At 44.7% G+C, this 9,211-nt stretch overlaps 1 protein-coding gene across 1 annotated transcript in view; it reads right to left on the reverse strand.

Annotated features, from left to right (window-relative positions):
• LOC114654855 (soluble lamin-associated protein of 75 kDa-like) overlaps positions 1–8,688 on the reverse strand; it is a 123,944-nt gene extending 115,256 nt beyond the window's left edge. The window contains exon 1 of the mRNA XM_051929482.1: positions 8,225–8,688. The gene's annotated coding sequence lies outside the window, so the exon portion shown is untranslated. The remainder of the gene's footprint in view (positions 1–8,224) is intronic.
• Between the last annotated feature and the right edge of the window lie 523 nt (positions 8,689–9,211).

Genomic DNA, 9,211 nt, shown 5'->3' on the forward strand with positions numbered 1-9,211 from the left:
CAAAGGCCAACCTAACAGGAAATTGTCTGCGTGTAAAAGTAAGAGGCAAATTTGAATCTGATGGGGTCAGGGATATCCGGGGAATAAGGACAGTTTGTGAGGTAGCAGCTGCGATAGTTTTACATTCCAGTACATTGCGGTGAATGCTGGTAACAGTCAGTCTAGTGCCATCACAGAGACTTCTTGCTGGCATTAGGTTTCTGAGAAGCATGACGACTGAACCTATTTTAATTTTGAGTTTATGCGGAGGCATGCCAGTGGGAGTAAGACTGTTAAGAAATTCTTCAGGGAATGAAACTGCGGGATCGTCTGTGATGATGAAGTCAACGCTGGTGAAAGTTACGAAAGTTACCTCGTCGGTAGGGATAAGTTTCAGTACTTGTTCATTAAGGTGTAGCGAGTCTTCATTGGTGACGCTTAGCGTACCGAGTTGTTCCGGAGTCACAGTTGAGAAGTCGATGTCGCCATATAGTTGTTGAACGGGATCAGAAATAAAAAGAAAACAATGTGAAGGCAATGTCACAGGTGTACACAGACGAAAGCAACTCAGGTGAGGAGTTGGGGGCGGGCACATGAGCATGCCTCGAGAGTGAGGGTGGACACGGGAGAAAGCGACTCAGGAGGAGGGTTAGAGTTGGCGGGCAGGGCTCTGTGTTGCGTGCGTGCGTATCCCATGATCGGGCGACTTGGTGGATTATCTCACTATATAAAAGCGGTCAGGATTGTCCTTCCGTCCCGTGATGCGCAGTCGCCTTCTGCGCACATCCGAAGCCGAATGCGCAGTCGCCTTCTGCGCAGCTGCCCGAAAAACCTTGCGAGACCGACATCTTGGCAGGCGGCGGAAATACGGCCACGAAAATTCAAAGAGAAAGGCGACTTCGATTAAAGCACTAGAGGCCTGAAAGGTGATTTCGACTACAGCTCGAGGCCTAATTACGCATTCATTCAATACACCTATATCAGGTTTGTGGTGCTTATACTTATTATTATTCCACTCGTGCCCGTTTCATCTTACGTTATAGAAACGGGCTCTTTGTCTAGTATACAGTAATCCCTCCTCCATCGCGGGGGTTGCGTTCCAGAGCCACCCGCGAAATAAGAAAATCCGCGAAGTAGAAACCATATGTTTATATGGTTATTTTTATATTGTCATGCTTGGGTCACAGATTTGCGCAGAAACACAGGAGGTTGTAGAGAGACAGGAACGTTATTCAAACACTGCAAACAAACATTTGTCTCTTCTTCAAAAGTTTAAACTGTGCTCCATGACAAGACAGAGATGACAGTTCCGTCTCACAATTAAAAGAATGCAAACATATCTTCCTTTTCAAAGGAGTGCGTGTCAGGAGCAGATCATGTCACAGAGATAGAGAAAACAATCTCTGGCAAACAAATCAATAGGGCTGTTTGGCTTAAGTATGCGAAGCACCACGGCACAAAGCTGTTGAAGGCGGCAGCTCACACCCCCTCCGTCAGGAGCAGACAAAGAGAGAGAGAGAGAGAGAGAGATAAAAAAATCAATACGTGCCCTTTAGAGCTTTTAAGTATGCGAAGCACTGTTCAGCTGCACAAAAGAAAGATAGCAACGTGAAGATAATCTTTCAGCATTTTTAGACTAGCGTCCGTATCGTCTAGGTGTGCGAACAGCCCCCCTGCTCAATCCCCCTACGTCAGGATCACAGAAAGTCAGCGCAAGAGAAAGAGAAAAGTAAGCTGGGTAGCTTCTCAGCCATCTGCCAATAGTGTCCCTTGTATGAAATCAACTGGGCAAACCAACTGAGGAAGCATGTGCCAGAAATTAAAAGACCCATTGTCCGCAGAAACCCGCGAAGCAGTGAAAAATCCGCGATATATACAGTGGTGTGAAAAACTATTTGCCCCCTTCCTGATTTCTTATTCTTTTGCATGTTTGTCACACAAAATGTTTCTGATCATCAAACACATTTAACCATTAGTCAAATATAACACAAGTAAACACAAAATGCAGTTTGTAAATGGTGGTTTTTATTATTTAGGGAGAAAAAAAAATCCAAACCTACATGGCCCTGTGTGAAAAAGTAATTGCCCCCTGAACCTAATAACTGGTTGGGCCACCCTTAGCAGCAATAACTGCAATCAAGCGTTTGCGATAACTTGCAATGAGTCTTTTACAGCGCTCTGGAGGAATTTTGGCCCACTCATCTTTGCAAAATTGTTGTAATTCAGCTTTATTTGAGGGTTTTCTAGCATGAACCGCCTTTTTAAGGTCATGCCATAGCATCTCAATTGGATTCAGGTCAGGACTTTGACTAGGCCACTCCAAAGTCTTCATTTTGTTTTTCTTCAGCCATTCAGAGGTGGATTTGCTGGTGTGTTTTGGGTCATTGTCCTGTTGCAGCACCCAAGATCGCTTCAGCTTGAGTTGACGAACAGATGGCCGGACATTCTCCTTCAGGATTTTTTGGTAGACAGTAGAATTCATGGTTCCATCTATCACAGCAAGCCTTCCAGGTCCTGAAGCAGCAAAACAACCCCAGACCATCACACTACCACCACCATATTTTACTGTTGGTATGATGTTCTTTTTCTGAAATGCTGTGTTCCTTTTACGCCAGATGTAACGGGACATTTGCCTTCCAAAAAGTTCAACTTTTGTCTCATCAGTCCACAAGGTATTTTCCCAAAAGTCTTGGCAATCATTGAGATGTTTCTTAGCAAAATTGAGACGAGCCCTAATGTTCTTTTTGCTTAACAGTGGTTTGCGTCTTGGAAATCTGCCATGCAGGCCGTTTTTGCCCAGTCTCTTTCTTATGGTGGAGTCGTGAACACTGACCTTAATTGAGGCAAGTGAGGCCAGCAGTTCTTTAGACGTTGTCCTGGGGTCTTTTGTGACCTCTCGGATGAGTCGTCTCTGCGCTCTTGGGGTAATTTTGGTCGGCCGGCCACTCCTGGGAAGGTTCACCACTGTTCCATGTTTTTGCCATTTGTGGATAATGGCTCTCACTGTGGTTCGCTGGAGTCCCAAAGCTTTAGAAATGGCTTTATAACCTTTACCAGACTGATAGATCTCAATTACTTCTGTTCTCATTTGTTCCTGAATTTCTTTGGATCTTGGCATGATGTCTAGCTTTTGAGGTGCTTTTGGTCTACTTCTCTGTGTCAGGCAGCTCCTATTTAAGTGATTTCTTGATTGAAACAGGTGTGGCAGTAATCAGGCCTGGGGGTGGCTACGGAAATTGAACTCAGGTGTGATACACCACAGTTAGGTTATTTTTTAACAAGGGGGCAATTACTTTTTCACACAGGGACATGTAGGTTTGGATTTTTTTTCTCCCTAAATAATAAAAAACATCATTTAAAAACTGCATTTTGTGTTTACTTGTGTTATATTTGACTAATGGTTAAATGTGTTTGATGATCAGAAACATTTTGTGTGACAAACATGCAAAAGAATAAGAAATCAGGAAGGGGGCAAATAGTTTTTCACACCACTGTATTTAAATATGCTTACACATAAAATCCGCGATGGAGTGAAGCCGCGAAAGGCGAAGCGCGATATAGCGAGGGATTACTGTATAGAAAAGCAGCCGGAACCGAAAAGAACAATGAAAAGTCAACGTGGCTTAGAGGTGCATGTGGACCGTAGCAGAGACGAAAGCGACTGAGGCAGTGTTTGGAAAATGAACAGTCAACATGACTCACAGGTGCATGGCGTGCTGGCACATGAGCAGGCAGTGTGCATGCCTCGAGAGCGAGGGTGGACTCGGGAGGAGGGTTAGAGTTGGCGGGCGGGGGCTCTGTCGTGCGTATCCCATGACGCGGGACCCCCGTGCGTATCCCATGACGCGGGAGGAGGGTTAGAGTTGGCGGGTGGGGCTCTGTTGTGCATATCCCATGGTCTCTGTCTTGCGTGCCATGGTCGGCTGCTTAGTGAATTGTTGGTGGGTGGGGCTCTGTGAGTTGGCGGGCGTGGCTCTGTCTTGCGTGCGTCTTGCTTGCCATGGACTTAGTGTATTATATATAGATTGCTTTGGGTGAGGCTTGGGGCCTTTTTAATACAAACCCTAGAACTGTATTAAGTGGGATCAGAAAATGGACTGATGAAATTTAATAAGACAGTGCATCCATCTGTAATTTCATGAAATATACAGACTGTACCTGGGTAAATTATGTAGACATCTTTACTACTTAAAGTACTTCCAAATGTAAATACTTCTGCTTGACTACATTATTTAATACAGACTTTACTTTGTTTCTTTTAAAAAACACAGAACATTAAAGGCCATTTGATTTATTGGCAATATGCAAAAAAAAACGAGTATATAGATGGCCAATCTAAAGAAGCCATGTAAAAATTGCATATGGTATGATATCCATAATAATAATACATTTTATTTATATAGCCCCTTTCCCATGCTCAAGAGCACTTCAAAGAATTTCAAAATGAACAGAAGGGAATATACAACATTCGATACAAATATAATATTGCATGAACACAAAATAAAGAGAAGTGCAGAAAACACAAACTTTTGAATTAGAATAAGAGACATGTTTGCTTCATCAGGCCGTGATCTTCAGCTCTCTCTGGATCGGTTCGCAGCCGAGTGTGAAGCGGCTGGGATGAGAATCAGCACCTCCAAATCCAAGACCATGGTCCTCAGCCGGAAAAGGGTGGAGTGCCCTCTCAGGGTTGGTAGCGAGATCCTGCCCCAAGTGGAGGAGTTCAAGTATCTCGGGGTCTTGTTCACAAGTGAGGGAAGAATGGAGCGTGAGATCGACAGGCGGATCGGTGCGGCATCCGCAGTAATGCGGGCTCTGCATCGGTCTGTCGTGGTGAAAAAGGAGCTGAGCCACAAGGCGAAGCTCTCAATTTACCAGTCGATCTATGTTCCTACCCTCACCTATGGTCATGAGCTATGGGTTGTGACCGAAAGAACGAGATCGCGAATACAAGCGGCTGAAATGAGTTTCCTCCGCAGGGTGTCTGGGCTTTCCCTTAAAGATAGGGTGAGAAGCTCAGTCATCTGGGAGGGGCTCAGAGTAGAGCTGCTGCTCCTCCGCATCGAGAGGAGTCAGATGAGGTGGCTCGGGCATCTGATCAGGATGCCTCCTGGACGCCTCCCTGGTGAGGTGTTCTGGGCACGTCCAACCGGGAGGAGGCCCCGGGGAAGACCCAGGACACGCTGGAGGGACTATGTCTCTCGACTGGCCTGGGAACGCCTTGGGATTCTCCCGGAAGAGCTAGAAGAAGTGGCCGGGGAGAGGGAAGTCTGGGCATCTCTGCTCAAGCTGCTGCCCCCGCGACCCGACCTCGGATAAGCGGGAGACAATGGATGGATGGATGGATAAGAGACAATAAACCAGAATAGAAATACAAAATATACAAAATACTACAAAAAATTCCTGAAAAAATAACATAACATTGCAAACGTTACATAAAACAACCACATTACATCTTCCCTAAAGAAGGGGCTTGACATCTCACTATAAAACATCCATTTTATCTAATGCAATATAATATGGGGTCTTATTTCAGCAGCACTGGGCACAAGGCAGAAATCAGACTTGAATACGATGCCTCTCCACTGCTAGGCCCATTCACCTACGTAGCCCATTAAAATATTCATAAATCTAAATTTAAATCTATCAGTCTTTTTAAGGGTACCTCATTGTTTTTGTTCCCTAAAAAGTAATAAAGCAATGCAGCTTGAAAGTGTGGGTAAAGGTAAGGACATGTTAGAGGAAAGTACATTTGGTATACTGTCTCACTGTAATTTTTGTAAAAGGACAGCATGATGGAGTTCGCAACCTCAGTACACTAAATTTCTATCCTGGCCTGGGCAAAGCCTGTGTAGAGTCCATACATTGTTTCCATGTCTCCATGGATATTTCAGTATTTCTCCATTATCCCAATGAAATTCCGTGCATGTGCTGCTCTGTGGTTGATTGGGGTGCTTAGTTGATTTTGCACTCACATGCATATGTGAAGGGGTCAGTCAGGTGTTTCATTCACACCTCAGAGCGTGGGGAGGACAAAACCTGCACCCAATTGGCAGAGAGGAGAGATCAGATCAATGAGAGAAAGAAACGAGAAACAAAGAGAAGCAGGACTGGTGAGGAGCCCATGTGGCAAACAGCGGAAACAGGTGGTATGGAGAATGCCCCCAAGGAAGCGAGCAGCAGGTCTGCACTCAAGTGTGGGACTGGAGAAGAGGTGCTCCTTGGAACGCTAAGGAGTAGGAGTGGTTCTGTCGTGCAGCACCTCCCTGCCTATGGATGACGACAGACTGGCAGAAACTGGGATTAATGGAAGACTGTACCTGTCAACGGGCATCCCCTCATGCTGCAAGGTTCTATTGGGATAAGCGGAGAAGATGCCAGATTTCATAGAGAGGCAATACTGTAATTTTAACCTTGTTTTATGCAAATTATTTAGGTTTTAACCTCCACTTGCCACCTTTGATTTGATGGATTTATTTATTTATTGAAGAGTTTACACTGTACTTTTGGATCACTATTTGTCTGGTTTTAAATAAAAGCACTTCAATCACTCTGCACCAACCTCTTGCTGACGCTGTGTGTGTGTGTGTGTGTGCGTGTGTGTGTGTGTGTGCATCTCCTCATTTGCCTGTCTCAGTCTTGGGTATCTTACTGATGGTTCCAGGTTCAAGAGGCTCCAGGAAGCAGAAAGGAAGCACGGAGTCTGATCTGGACCGTTGCACATTCTCTCTCAAAACATACAGCTGACGGATAAGACTTTGTTTTTAGTATTTGATGTGCCATACTGTACTTGGATGGCTATCAAGTTCAATTCTAAGCTTTGCCATTGCATGCTCTGTCCCAACTCCAAATCACTCATACTCTCAGATTGCCGTTTCTGTGGTTTTGCTGCTATACATTCACCAACCCCAAACACTTGGACTACTTTCCGTTTATATGTACTGCCTATTCAAGTTTAGTTTTCCCAAAGTCACTCCTGAATGCACACGAGATTCCCTGGGAAGGGAGAAAGCACCATCCATCCAAACGTGGAACCATCACCCCTTATCCCAGCAGGTGTTTTTTGGTATTATTGTATGGGCGATTGAAGTCTTTCTCCGGCCTCCCATGTGGCATGTGGTTCAATAGCTGGCAAAGTAGTAGCGCTACTGCCGCACAGTAAAGACATCATGGGTTCGTGTCCCAGGTCCTTGCTATGTGGTAGTGCTTCGAGTAGTGAGAAAAGCACTATATAAATGTAATGAGTTTGGATGCTCCTAAGCTTTGTCCTTACATATCAGCTTTTTCATGGCTTTCCTTAAAACCTATGTGATGACTCAAAACAATGGTTCATGCCCAGAGCCCCTCTACCGCCTTAGTAAATATAATATATATTAATATAAATATAATATAATGTAATTTAATGGGTAAATGTATTCAGTTTTAATAAAGGAATGGCGTATATAACAAAAGTTAAAAACAGTTTAAAAATAAAACGTGTTGTTTACAACTCTCTAAATGGCTTACATATTGAGGTTTCTTGGCAAAATAAAACTATATATCACGTGTTATTTTTATGGGGTGCAATAAACCACCAAAATAAGTAGAAAGTGAAGGTAAGGTCTAACATCTGAAAGCAGCAACTTAACTTAATACAAAACGATTATGGTGACCAGACGGACAAACTCACAGACGGACGCAAATACTATAGGCAGCTCCTACCTACGCACATTAAAAAAGATGACACGGAATTTTAAAGATCATAAACAATGACATATCGCCGAGTACACAAGTAATTTAAGTGCAAACCGACTGCTGATCTGAAACGGCTTGTCTGTTTTCGATAAGGCGTTACAAACCCACCTTTACCAACGCCATGTAAAAAAGCAGACACTGGAAACGCTAGCAACTGCAGACCCATTTTTGTGATAAAAAGGCACACGCCCGCACTTGTACTAAATAAAAAATACAAAAGCTGGCGACGTGCTCGCGTTACTCTCAAATCTCACATTATTTGCTAAACGAATGAATGAATGAATGGGCGATCATGCCGCAACAGCATCCTTTTAAATCCCCCTTCATTGACTGACACATCACGGGCACGTCGTCCATCGCGGCTCAGCCCGCAATTTGGTATCAGCCGCTAATGCCGTATTGTTGGGCCCCAGCCCGGGGTGTTAGGAGGCTGCGACACTCAAATGACAACGCAAATTGCGCGCACCTAGCACTGCAAAAAAAAAAAAAAAAACCTCGGTCGTCCGCTCACCTCCGCCCGCCGTGTTCTTCAATGAGCCGTCGCCTCGCTCCGATGCTGGATGGCCTTCTCCGTCACTGGACGACGCGCTCCTCGTAGCGAACCCTGGCAGTTGAGGTTCTGACGCAGATTCACGGAGAGTGCAGCGCAGCCCCCCGGGAAGCCGCTGTCTCCGAGTGTGCACCGTACACGCGTGTTATGCAACAGCTTTCCGCGTGCAACATCCGAGCGGCCAGCTAGCTATCCGGGTCACCGGAGGAATTCGTCACTGTGAGAAATCACCTGAGTAATGCAAATTACAGAGGGCAGGACAGGACAAAGTCCGACGTTTTGGAAAGCGCTTGAAAAAAAAACGTGCACCACAACTGAGTGGTCAGTGCGTACGGAATGGTCAGGCCAACGCAAATGACCTACGTGAGCAATAATCCCAAATAGAGGCTCCAAGCAGAAATTGTCTTTTGTCCGTATTCTCATTCTGATCCACACCCACCTAAAATAATCCCACCTTTTGGCAACATACCACCCATACAGACCAGCTGTCAGCTATGAACAGGTAAGATGAAGACTTGGAATTTGGGCTAGCTCATATTTAACACTATCCTGGTTTGAGACTTAAAAATCTAAGTTTAGTTAATAGTATAATAATAGTAAACTAAAAGTTTAGTTAACCAACCAAGAGTGGCATTTAGGGGTGGCAAGTGGGGCGATGGCCCCAGGCCCCACGCCCTAAGGGGGCCCTGCTTTTGAGGTCCGCGGGTCCTGTTCGAGCAGATTTGTCACGTTATATTCTCCAGTATATATACAATATATTTGAGATGCTTCTAAGAGCAACCCTTTTAAATCCCTCTTCAAGGTCAAATTCCGTACATGAACGTCTTTAAAAACATTCCACAGTCCAAATATTAATGCACAAAAACATGTATCGCTAATAATAACCGACTGACTTGACATCAATGTGAGTTATGACTATGGCATACTTTTTATATGAAAAAGTACACA

Source organism: Erpetoichthys calabaricus, chromosome 7 (assembly GCF_900747795.2).
Source record: "Erpetoichthys calabaricus chromosome 7, fErpCal1.3, whole genome shotgun sequence".
Taxonomy (NCBI): domain Eukaryota; kingdom Metazoa; phylum Chordata; class Cladistia; order Polypteriformes; family Polypteridae; genus Erpetoichthys; species Erpetoichthys calabaricus.